The sequence below is a fragment of the Zeugodacus cucurbitae genome, chromosome 5 (genome assembly GCF_028554725.1).
Source record: "Zeugodacus cucurbitae isolate PBARC_wt_2022May chromosome 5, idZeuCucr1.2, whole genome shotgun sequence".
Lineage (NCBI taxonomy): Eukaryota > Metazoa > Arthropoda > Insecta > Diptera > Tephritidae > Zeugodacus > Zeugodacus cucurbitae.
Window position 1 is genome coordinate 40,078,118 of NC_071670.1, and position 13,210 is coordinate 40,091,327.

Below are 13,210 nucleotides of genomic sequence, written 5' to 3' on the forward strand. Positions count from 1 at the left end.
GGTATGGTGATAGATGATAACCTAGAAATGGTCATAGGCTATAAATAATCACGCCATCGTTCTTAGTGGGTAGGCAGTTGACAGATAACTAAATTGAGTTAGTGATTTTTATTCATTTTTGTTGGGACTTTTGCTCTTTCACGTCTAAACGGTTGAACGGATTTCGATGAAATTTAGTAAGGTAATCGATGGTTACCTAAAAACGGATATAAGATCAAAATGATCACGTCATCGTACTTAGAGGGTAGGAAGTATGCAGAAAACTGAATTGAGTTAGTGATCATGCCTAAACGGCTGAACGTATTTTGATGAAATTTAGTTAGGAGATATTAATAATTAACATTTTTTTACATCTAATTTACAGTTACATATGTATGTACATAAATATAATATAAAAATTAATTGCTGTTCGTTAGTTTCGCAAAAAGTCGAGAACGGCCAAACCGATCTGGCTAATTTTAGTCTTGAAATATTCGTGGAAGGCCAGGAAAAGATTAGAGAGTGAGTAAATATGGAAAAATTGCGAGGAAGATAAAAGAATTTTATTCGAGTTGACAAGAAAAATATAAAAAGAGAAAACAAAAAATAATATTTTGAAGGTTGTCATTGTTGCTTTGTTAAAATATTTTTGTTATTGTTCAATTGTATAAGGTTGTGTCGATAGCTCAAAACAATTTGTAACAAATAAGAAAAGGCTAAGTTCGGGTCCAACCGAATATTTTATACTCTCGCAATTTATTGATGTAATTTTATTAAGATAACACACAATTTGACTTATATATTCGGCATAAAGTCCAATAGAAAATCATCATATATAGTATAGTATATGAGGGCTGATGTAATTCCAGAACCAATTTCACTCATTTTCAAGAACAGGGGCATCTTGGCACCTGTTAGTAGGCAAACTAACGGCACATTCGGCCTTGAAATTACTCCTAAATTGCAAATGAACGAAACACCAGTCGGCAAAATCGCCAAAATAGCGCTATAACGAAGATTTTCCAAATATTCAAGAAGTCGCTGGAGGTACTGCACAGGACTTTAAAATATCTTGATTGTCGATAAACGTTTTTGGTGGATCCAGGATTCTGTTAGCAGGTGATTTACGCCAGACTCTTCCAATTATTCCTAGATCAACTGTTACTAACGGGCTAATCGCATGCCTAAAATCATTTAATTTGTGGCGACACATAAAGAATCGCCAATTAACAACTAACATATGAGTGTTTTTGCAAAAATATCAAATTGGGATTGTAGAAGCAGTTGCAAATGGTAGGGTCGCAAAGATATCGATGATCTTAATGCGACAATTTAGAACTTCGGTCCAGGAGAGTTGACACAGCTACAAACCAGGATGGCGTAGTCAATTATCCCAAACTATTTAAAACTATTTAAAATTGCCTTACTATCACCACTCACTTTGCAATTAAAAGTAGCGTGAGTGTCATCCTGCTGCGTAACCTCGAGTAATCAATATCTTCGCCGAAGCCAAGATTGGACCAACGTAATTTAAGGTATACCTCGCCACAAAAACGTGTGGCCGGGTCTGCTAGTGTACAATAAATCAGAAGAGACTTTTGCATACTTACCCTAAACGTTTGAAAAGCGTACCTTCATTTTGAGCATTGTGATTTCAGTTATTTGATGCCTTCTCGCCCCACTTTGTTCAAAATTATTTAAATTAAACGTTTATTTATGTGTTTATATCCAAGCAAGTGGAATCGCATTAAATTTTTAACACATTTAATTAAAGTAAAGTTGTTAGGCGTCGAAGCAGTTAAATTGTTGTATAATGTAAGTTTGAGCAGCAAACACAAAGTTAACATATCAGCAGTCAATAAATAACCGGAAATTATGAAATAAAACAATAAATGTGTAAATTGTATCCGTTTGTATTAATTCAAGAATTTAAGCGATCCACAGCAGCTGATTGGCTGACAAACAATAAATAACGCTGCCGAGAGCAACAACTGACAGTTGCTCTGCTGGTAATGCAGTGCGCTTCATTTGTGCGGTATCGTTACATACATATAACGAGTTTGAGGTATAATTTAAGATTTTTTGTTAATACAAAGTAAATCTTATTTTTTGGGAGATTATATAATTTAATATAAAAAATAATATAAATCAATTCCTTATTTTCATTATGTAAGTATTATCTTTTATTTTTTCTACCCCTATTGTTGCCTTTCCCATTTATTCGTATTTCCGCTGCACGCTGCTTTGACAACGGAACATATAAAATTCGCCCTACGCTCTGAGTACCACTGCCGTGACAGCGGGTAAATATACAAGAGTTGGCAACACAGCCGCTTGTCGCTCGCTCGTTCGCCACTTCACTGTGTACATATTCAAAAAGTTTACCTTCATTCGAAGAGAAAATTCATAATCGACAGGATATCGCTCGAGTGAAGAGTGACAGGAAAATTCTAATTGGAAAGAATTATATTGGAATTGATTATTAATAAATTGAAAATGCGATAGTGTGACGATAAGGTAATGAAAACTAATGGAAAACGGTGAATTTATTAGTGTGAATAATTGTTTTGCCAAAAGCAAGCGACCAACGCCAGAAATCGTGTAAAATCGTGTGCGGAAAAATGCCACAAAAAAAAAGTGCGTGAATAACGGGAAAATGCAAAGTAGAGAAGAAAAGAATACATGATTTCGTAGTGGCTGCAAGTGTTTGTGTGTGTATATGTATGTAGCGTTCACCTTGACGTAGGAAGCAACCAAAGGGCAGCGGACAGAACGTGAAATGCTCGTATGTGCATATATAGTAAATATATGTATGATGTGCTAAAAAATATATGTTTGTATGTCTAAACATAGCTCGCTACGTTACACATTTTACCCTTACGCGCATCGCCAGCGACGTTGCTGCTTCGTCCACTGAGTGGGTTGGTGGTTAGATGGGCCGACGGCTCGGTTGCAAGCAGCAAGCAGTGGCAGCAAAGCATGAAAAAGTGTTTTCAAAACTTTTTTTGCGCGGGGGTTGCGCGGTAACTGCTGGATATGCATGTGCAGACTCGTGTTTGCGCCTGAGAGGATGTGATACGCGCTAAAAGGATGCACAATCGCTGATTATAAGACAGTGTGGCGGCGTTAGGTTGACACAATAGCGACAACAGCGACGGTGACGTTGACGCCGACGTGTACGTTGACGTTGATTGCGTTAGCAATAACAATACAGTGTACTTTTTTAGGGGTACAATGACAACGTCGACAATGCCATCAAATAAGAAAAAAAAAACACAAAAAACAAGGGAAATGGAAAATTGTTAAGTGTAGCAGAAAGCGTAAAAAGCAAATCGATTGCGCAAAAATGCTGACAACATGAAAATGTTGCTTTCAGCTGAGTGACAGTTCGTTTAAGTGATAGTGAAAATGCAGTGAAAATTAAAAACAAATGAAATAAATGATAAATGCATACGAGCAGCAGATTTTGTCGCCAAAAATATGGGACAATTGGGACGATACATACAAACGTTTTCATATACATATCTATGTTAAGAAATGTGCATACTTTGGTTCAGAAAAATCTTAAAATGATTTTGAAAAATTATGTAAATATACAGTTGTGTATATAATATCATATACCAATCAAGTTGTTTGTTGGAAAGTTTATAAAATGTTGGACAGGTTGCAAAAGTGATATTTTTGAAAATTTGTATTACAGTATTTTATTTTAAACGGTCTTATTATAACACAACTCACAATTTTTTGTGCTTTTCTTGAATTTTCACTAATGATTGTGATAAAATAAAAGTAAGAACTACATATTATGACAGATTATGAAAAAAATTAAGCTAACCTGACCATGGTTATGTTATTTTATATTTAATATTCTCTTAAAAATATATATTTACTGATTGAGGTCAATGTAGCATTCGCTTTGTATCATAACATTTAGAGATAGAGGGGTATTTTTTCATAAAACTGTGTGTATGGTTTATGTGTTAAGGATTTATCAAACTATTATATATAAATAGAAGTGTACTGTGTACAAATTTTCTCTAAGTTTTCTTAGTTGTTTATTCTAAAGATTTCAATTAACCAACATTTACATAAATTTCCATACTTTGTTCGGTACATTTCTGTGACCCAAACCGTCGGAGCAATTAAACATTTTTAATTATAATTAATGTACAATATTTATGAGTGAAAACATATGTACATATAAGCAATTAAAATTTTTTACATGAAAACCCCATGAATGGTATTAAAATTGCAGCTAAAACCGCAAAAAGTGCTTAGAATATTTGTACAAGAAATGCCATGGCGCACACTATAACAACAACAACGAGCGCATAAAGATTTAGGCTCAAATAAAAATAAAAACCTTTTTTATTTTAAGTGAAAATACAAATACATATGTACATATGTATGTGTGTGTGTGTGTGTATTTGTGGGCAGCCTCTGCCGTCTATACAACACGATTCTATAAATAAGAGTAAACGCAACCGAAAACTCTTGAATACACACAGACCCACCTGCCAACATACGTACACATTTGCAACCATATGCATATTTGTTAGTGTTTTTTGTGTATATGTATACGACTACTGTGTGTAAAGCACCGACTGCCTCTTCAACTGCGTCCTCGCCACTGCACTTTGGCTGCGGCACTGGCAGTGGCACTGGGTAACCACTTACATGTGTTGTTTGTACCAAAACCCTGTAGGAAATGTTGAGCCACAAATTGTTTTTCAGACAAAAGCAACAATAAAACTTTTAGGCAGATAGATTTTTCCAAATAAAAAAAATTTATGCAATGAATTAATTACGACCATCACTCTTATAATAATGTGATATCGAATCAAATTTTTAAAATTGAGTTATACTTGCTTCCAGACTCTAAATTTGACCTCATTTCTCAACTTAATTGTATTCCATATGCAACAATCAGATTTTGAGATAGTGTAAGATCATATCGGGATCCATTTTTCCAAACTTTTCGAGAATTATACCAATTTACTTAATCAAAATTTTTTTCCTACAGGGTAGTCACAAGAACCTCCACAAATACCCAATACATGCATATAAGTATATGCAGTGCTTGAATCCTCGTGCTCGTTGTAGTCAAGCTCACACCTCTTACGTTGAAGCTGACGCTGACACTGATGCTGATATACATACATACATACATATACATATGTACTCGCAACGTACAACAACAACAACACTGCATACTCAAAAGGTTTGGCGAACAGCTGTCTCCGAAGGGTGCAGGGTGGCATGAATTTCATTAATTTTCCACCATTTTCAAAGCTCTATCGTATTTGCCAGTTTGCTTTTTGCATTATTTACACTCTTATTGGTGTTTTACTAATGTATTTGCTCGCCTGTTACTGTCACGCTTAACAACAATTACAACCACACTCACACACACACACAATGCCAACAGTCAACATAAAGATATCAAAAACATAAACTGTATACGCATATGACAAAAGCAGACAGCAGCGCAATGAAATTGTTGATAGTCTTCGTCGGAGGAATTGTATAAAAAATACAACAAAAATAAAAAACAACAAACAATTGTAACCAACCCATATCCAGTCTCCTTCGTCTCCGACCGACTTGTCTACACACAAAGACACCAGCACCCTATGGGGGTATGTGTGCGTGTGTGCTTCTGCTTCCACTTGCGACTTGTTGGCCACATTTTAGTGTCTTCAATTATTTGTATTTGAATTTTTCGGCACAGCCCAAACTAAATAGAGCTCTAGACCGCCCATTTGTGTTGGCTTTTCAAATTGTGGCCGCCTCGTCTTGTTTATTACCTTTTTAATGAGTTTGTGTCGCATTTGAATGCCAAGTGCGTTGCACAGGTGAGGGAACTGAAGACGGCGGCGTACTCTTGCATTGCAATGTGCTCTATGTGTATGTGTGTGTGTATTTGTGTTTATGGTAGGGCTGCTGCCAAGGTCAGTTGAGTATTTTGATGGCAAATTTATGTTGATTTAAAAGTTGTGCTGCAAGGGCATTTAAGCGGGGATCTGGTCTATAATAAGGTGGTTTTTTATTAGTTATTGTCGTAGTTCAAGTGAAAATTGAAAGACTCTTCATAAACATATTGACGGATAGTTCGGTAGAAATTCGCCCTTTATTGGATTTTTAAGAATCAACCAGTCTGTTCAGGTGTCTTCAGTTGTGCTATAACCCTTTTCCGAGTCTTCAAGTTCATTCCATCATTCCATGAACCTTGTCGTTGGGAAAATCTGACTTTCTTGGCATAAAGTTTGAAGAAACGGACTTCTTTCTTCTCCTTTCTTCTTTATTTCTTCTTCTTCTTCTTTTTCATCTTTCTTTTTCATGAATCATTAACAAATATTTTTCTCAAACACATCAAGATCTTCAGTACATATTGATTTAATCAAGGAACCTGGACGATATTATTTAAACAAAAATTTTATATTAATCGAAGATAGGCCTAGTTATCTGGACCATCGCGTAGGACTTATGTTTTTTTATTAATTGGGTATTTAGCTTAGAATACTTTATAAAAGTAGAAATTTCGTTTCCATTAAGACTCAAATCCAGATCCATATGATTTGTCTGATCAATCAAGATATCCGTAGTATTTGTCACCAGATATTTCGTCAAACAGTTATTTTGCATGTTTCTTGGAAAGCTATTGTATTCTATTACTTAATTTGTATCTCAATGTCTTTTAAAAAATTGGTTCCAGTATTCACAGCACAGTTTCAGTGCTGTCCGACTTTTCGCTTCGAAACTCGATCAATACTTAGGAGTTATACCGTCATACAGAGGAAAGCTGTGTCTGAGAACTGATTTTACCATTCTCAATATTGTTGCAGCACCTTATACTCGAGTTGTAGATTCATCCCGTAGATTAAGTCCCGCTTCTACAGGTAACGCTTTGGACTGAGTAAGCAAGTGAAAAGTAATGTCCTCTCTCGACGAACTAAAACCAAACTCTTCAAGTCAATCATTATTTTCGTCCAGCACGGACGATGTCGACATCCGATGAGATGACACTAGGAGTTTTCGAGAGAAAGGTTTTGCGAAAGATTTATGGCTCTTTGAACATTGACAACTGCGAATACCGCAGACGATGGAATGATGATGTACGAGTCATACGACGACATAGGCATAGTCCAGCGAATAAAAAGACAGCGGTTACACTGGCTAGGTTATGTTGTTCGAATGGACGAAAGGGCTTCAGTTTTGGAATTGTTCGATGCAGTACCCGCTGGTGGAAGCAGAGGAAGAGGAAGGTCGGAAAGACCTGGAGGAAAGGGACCTGGCTGCATTTGAGATTTCCAAATGGCGCTAAATAGCAAGGAGGAGGTATGAATGGCGCGCGCAGCTATAATCTATATCGCGCTATAATCGCGTAAGTGGTGCCTACGCCAAATAATGTTGTTTCTTGCTTATGAATGTGTATAGATAGGATCTGATGATTTTTAGGAACATCTAGTATTTTCTAAAAGAAAGATCATTTGTGATTTAAAGATTATCAAACCTTATGTTTTTACTGTTCTACAGAACGTTGGTTTTTTGAATGAAAAATTTGCTTCGGAGTGTGGTTAAAGAAGCTTAAGATATGCGAAAAATAATTTTCAATTTCTTCGAGGTAATTTTTTGATATCAGTTGCTTTTTAGATTAACTCTTTTTATATTAATTAACTTTATTTATGAATGCTCACACACACACAAAAAAAACGTTCCGGTTGAGTTTTGAAAATCAGCAGACATTCGCCTAAAGCTCACTCTTATTGTTTGTAATACAAGAACTCTGTTCTGTTTTTATTATGCATACTAAAAAAATTGTGTGTTTTAAACAATTGAGATAGGCGACAGCTTTCACGACAACGTTGTCCGTTATTGTCGCACAGAAAGCAAATATTTAGTAACCCCATTGTGAGAGCGGAGACACAAAAAGCAACCGAGAACCACACACCGCGTTCATACATTTAAAGAAAGCACAGTAAAAGGTACAATAAAAACAAAAACAAAAAAACACAACAAACAATGCGTTTAATAATTCAAATAATGAGTGGCAAGTTTGCACAAAAGGCATAAGCCGGCAAGCAATATTTTTTCGAACCATCACCCTTTCCGTTCCAAAATGCGCAGGAGAATGCAAAATGCGAAAGCAGCATGGAGCTCTGAGGCGAAAAAGAAAATATTATGTGCGCCTCGTGCTGATGGCTGTTGGCCCCACCACACGCTTGGTTGCCACACTGTTGGCCATGCTCAGCCATATTGCCGCCACTTGGTGAACGATTTTATTACCACACTGGCGGCAGTTCCTTAATAAGAAGCAAATTTGTTGGACTGTCGCTTGTTGTTGTTGGCATGTTGGAAGGAGAAAGGAAGTGACGAATGGAAATGGCTTGGTTTCGTTGCGACAGTGTGGGCTTAGTGCAAACGCCGTCGGTCGGTAGTGTTAGAATAATGAAATGCCAACAGCGACAAGCCAATGAACCCCATCGTCACAGGGAGTGTGTGCGTGTATGTGTGTTTGCTTTGGCGCACAAAAAAGTAATCAACAAATACATTGGTGTTTAGTACGCGCCCATACAGACACACACACACTTACGTACATTGACAGGAACACTATCCATTTTATAATATTAAGTGCACGATTGTGACCCAAAGCACAACGGATTGTGTGGGATTGATAGGAGAAGTGGGTAAGAAATGTGTGTGATATATTAAGACTTGGGGGCTTATGCCTTGACAGAGATTTGGCCGAGCTGCTACTATAGTTTAAAGTTAGATGTATTATATTAAATGTTAGTTGACGACTTTAAATCGCTGCCTGAATAGTTTTTGAACTCTTCCGTGAAGCTTTTACGTGAATAAAGCTCAACTTAAGACAAAAACTTCTTCATCGAGAGCAAACTTTGTTATCCAAAGTGACTAGATGACTTTAAATCGCTGACTGAATAGCTTTCGAACGCTTCTGAGATGCTTTCGCTCCACTTAAGACTAACATTTCCAATGTAAGAACAAAAATTTTTAGATAAACTTCTCTTTATAATTTTGTGCAACTTTCGAACACACAAACCACGGCGTATGAGTTACGCACTCGACTCACTCAGCGTCTAGGGCCGCCTTGTGACAGTTCAATAATTTAATGTAGCTCATCGTAGAAAGCTTTATGTGGTCCTTTGATTGCCTTTGTTTTTGCTATAGTTGCTTTAGTTCGTTCGTAATTTGTCTGCATATTGGCGTTGTTGTGGCTATTACTTCCATCCACATTTCTGACACTACTGCAGGGCACGCTGTGCTTCTATTGTCGCCTTTATCCACACTCCACACTACCGCTCTCCGTTGACTTTTACTAATAGTTTGTCATTTTCATTATTTCTATTGGCTTTTCATTTGACATTTTTGTTCTTCGTGTCCTCGTGTGACTGTTGTTGTTGTTGTTGCAAGTGGTGTAGTTAAATTACGAAGACAAATGGTATATGTTGTTGTAAAAGGCTCGTCGTTAGGGTTAACGACCGACTCGGTCCGATCGACCGTGTACCGTCTGGTTTTGTTAATTACTATAACGGTATTTATAAACTATAACGCTATTCTAGAGAAAATGTTATTAACTCAGCACATTTTGAGGTTATGTTTGGATTTTTTTGTGTAAATATGTATTATAGTAAATTAACCTCATCGCCGTTTAACTGTTTATTGTTTATAGCTAAAGTTTGTAACGTTAATTTTAATTTATGGCAATGCTTTCAATGAGTTTAAAAGTTTTAATAACGCAAGTAAATCACAAACTTTAGTCCCGTTTATGAGTCATTTACAATTGAAACAAGTGGAAGTTCTGCTGGCGAAATGTAATAAAAGGCGAACGAGTGGACCCGCACTGTTGTCGTTGCAGTGACATTCATTATCCCCTCTTTCAAACGATGAGAGATGTTGTGGAATTTATGGACTTTAAAAAACTTTTACCAGGGTCTAGAACTACCAAGTAGGAGAAGAAAAAATAATCGAATCGTTTATCGAAAACCATTCCAAAAATTTTATCTAAGCCTTATGGTCGGTATCAGCTGAGGTCGATGGCATACATAGTAGAGTGTTACTTCTGCGCAATATTTTTTTTAAAGCTTCTATATTCGATCTGAGAATCTATGCTTGAGAAACATAATTTATGACATTGAAACTATTAAGTTAGGGACTTTCGTTAAATGTCGTTTCGAAATTGCTATACTTTCTCGGAGATCTTGTTAAAAATACTCCTTGGTGTATATATCTATATTTTAGAATACATTAGGGAGATATTTGAAAATTTACAATCCTCAAACTCTACCCGACACCTCATAACTCGTCTCAAAACTCCATCGCCTGCAGCCATAAGACAGTTCCTTCTAATGTTTTACTTTCAACTGCCTTGCATTTCTAAGGACCCGGCATTGTGTGTAATTTGGAAGCTTTCCTTATATTTTCGTCATTCGTGGGCCTTAAAGATACTAGACTTCGTCTTCCAAGTTGTATAATCAGATCATGATTCTCTACTTAGTAGACTCGCATTCTACAAATTGGTCTTTAGTGAATTTCCTACCAAAAAATTTTTAATAGGAGACATCTTGCGTATCCTAACCTAACCTAACTTTCAGTAAATCGTTGAGAATTGAAGACATGCGTTAAATGTATGAACGCATAAAAAAGCTGGCTGTTGTTACATCATCCAACAAATCAAAACACTCAATTCCTCACTACTAACCTACCCAAACAACTTCAAACTTTTCCAAATTCTCGTCTTCTGCCACACACATTTGCCCTTTGTCGCGCTTGCGGTCATTTCAATGCGAACAGCATACGCACGCTCGCAGACTCAACATACTTACATACCTACATATGTATATAGATATGGCTGCTCGCCTGCCTAACTGGGTCTGACACATTTCGCTCGTTGCAGCATCCCTAAAAGCTTCGTTGTTCGTTCGTTACCAACATTCGCGTAAATTTAATCGATATGGTAGGTTTATTTTTCTTTCTTTCTTTTCTTTTTGTTTTTCTTTTGTGTTCGTGTGTGTGCGTATGTGTGAATGTGTGAGTGTTTGGAACTTTTATTAGCTTTGTGTGTCTCTAAAATTGCCGACAGTGCGGATACGTATCATTTAATTGCATATCGCAGCGATTTGTATCTTATCTCAGCTGAGGATTAGTGTAGAGAGCTGTGCATAGGAATGTAAGAAAAGCAAATAAACGAGCGCATGACTGTGTTGAAGAAAAGAAAATAAATGTAATAATAAGTTTAAGAAGTCAGTGACTTTTCAGTAATTTTTTTGAATCGGCAAATTGTTTCAAGCTCCATATAAATTCATATAGTGTCAGTTATTTAGCGAATCTTTTTCACTATTTTGGTCTACATTTTTAGACCCATCAATCCTTTAAACTTCATAAAGCTCGGAAGAAGGAGCACTTTTATCCTCATTGTACCAGGTTGGGAACAAGCCGATATTCCGTTTTCCCCTGTGAATTTTGGCACTGAATCTATGAATCTATGAAACTGTCGCGAATTCAGTGAGCATTTGTCATGAAGCAGCACTTGCATGGTTGTGAAATTCTTCCGGTCAAGAGTAGAACCCAAGAGGTTCACTTAACTGCCTCTTAACCTAACCTAACCTAATATACATATGTATTTCAAAATCGTTTTGTTGAAAGATCATCTTCCTTATTGAAGCTGTCTATCGGTTCAAGACATTATTCACTGGTGGAGGTCACTAAAAAATATAAAAGATTATTCTATAGTATATAGTCCAAAGTAGAACTGCAAAGGGGTTCTATGTACTGCGGTCCGGATCTTAACATAATCGGTCCGGATCGGTCTCTTAACCTAACCTAACCTAATATAAGTACTTCAAAATTGTCTTGTTTCAGGAACATCTTCCTTATCAAAACTGTAGGTCGGTTGAAGAAAGTATTTACTGATTATAGTCGATATTCTTCTAGTCCAGAACATTAACTGTTATCGCAATTGGATCAGCCTCTTATCGCTCAGCCTAAGATCCTTTTCCCCGCAGTGGAGCGTAACGGTCCTTCGAACTGCTTTTCCTTAGCAAGGTCCATTTCGACGCTATCATAGGTGTGCTTACTGAACTCTGTTCGGTAGGTTCAAATACAGTGAGACTAGTGATTCCGGCAAATGCAAGTTGGCAAAGTTGTTTAGAGGAAGACGAGACTCACCTTCGCTAAACCTATTGGATTGGTTAGAATTGAAATAAGCCGACCTAAAATTTTTTGTAACATATTTTAAGCGCTTTGCCGATTCATAAGAGAATTTTGGATCCATTAGGATTATTTTGGTATCACAAAGGACAGCACTCAAAAATGCTTCAAGTGAGATCTTTTCGCAGAGATCTCCATACGAACCTAACCTAACTCCTCCGCCTCAATTATAAGACTTGAATCCTTGATATACTTGGAACAGAGTATGAAGAAATTAATCCTGGATAACTTAGGTTGCATTCTTTCCTATTATTTACCAATTATTATTTCCAAAAAATTTTGAGGTTATGTGTTTTACTGGTCGTCGAATCTTACTATATGAAGGTATTTACTCAAAAGATGACAAATGGTAGTTGACAGGAGCAAGATGGTATTTAATATAACAACACAAGAATTTCCAAATGTTGACTTATAGAATTGCCTCATAGATACATACATAGCTAGATAAATCCGCATAAGCAAATAATATATGTATAAGTGAACATTTGTGTGAAAATATATTTTTAAATGATCTAGACAGTTGGATAGACGATTACGACAGCTAATGGTTGCTCTGACGTGCATAGACGACACACGTTTATTTGCGAATAATATGTGTGTCTGTCTGCATGTATGCCACTGCTGCTGCTTGCCAAATTGAATTACAACCAAAATGATACGTTAAAATGCCACCGACAGACAAAATCAGAAAAAGTAAATTAAATCTAAAACAACAATAAAACAAAAAAACTTAAATGTGCAAAACACAAAATAGCTGTGAAAATTTAACGAGACACAAAATATTAATTGGTAAAAACCAGCAAAAAAAAATTATTTTTTTCAACACAGCTCTACACCCCTCGCCACGCGGTAGCTTTCTATGTTCAAGGTGTCTGCGACAGATAATGAATTGCGCTGTGAACACGAACAGCCATGTGATGTACATACATACACACAAACACGAGCGCCAGACGACGCGAAACGCGAAAAAAAATCGAAAAACCAACAAAAACAACAAACA

At 36.5% G+C, this 13,210-nt stretch overlaps 1 protein-coding gene and 1 long non-coding RNA gene across 6 annotated transcripts in view; one reads left to right on the forward strand and one right to left on the reverse strand.

Annotated features, from left to right (window-relative positions):
* Nucleotides 1-13,210, reverse strand: part of LOC105215532 (uncharacterized) — a 35,362-nt gene that overhangs the window by 2,248 nt on the left and 19,904 nt on the right. The gene's annotated exons all lie outside the window — the stretch shown is intronic.
* LOC105215533 (disks large 1 tumor suppressor protein) overlaps nt 2,342-13,210 on the forward strand; it is a 119,448-nt gene continuing 108,579 nt past the window's right edge. For all 4 annotated transcript variants that reach the window (XM_054232082.1, XM_054232084.1, XM_054232091.1 and 1 more), the window contains exon 1: nt 2,342-2,496. The gene's annotated coding sequence lies outside the window, so the exon portion shown is untranslated. The remainder of the gene's footprint in view (nt 2,497-13,210) is intronic.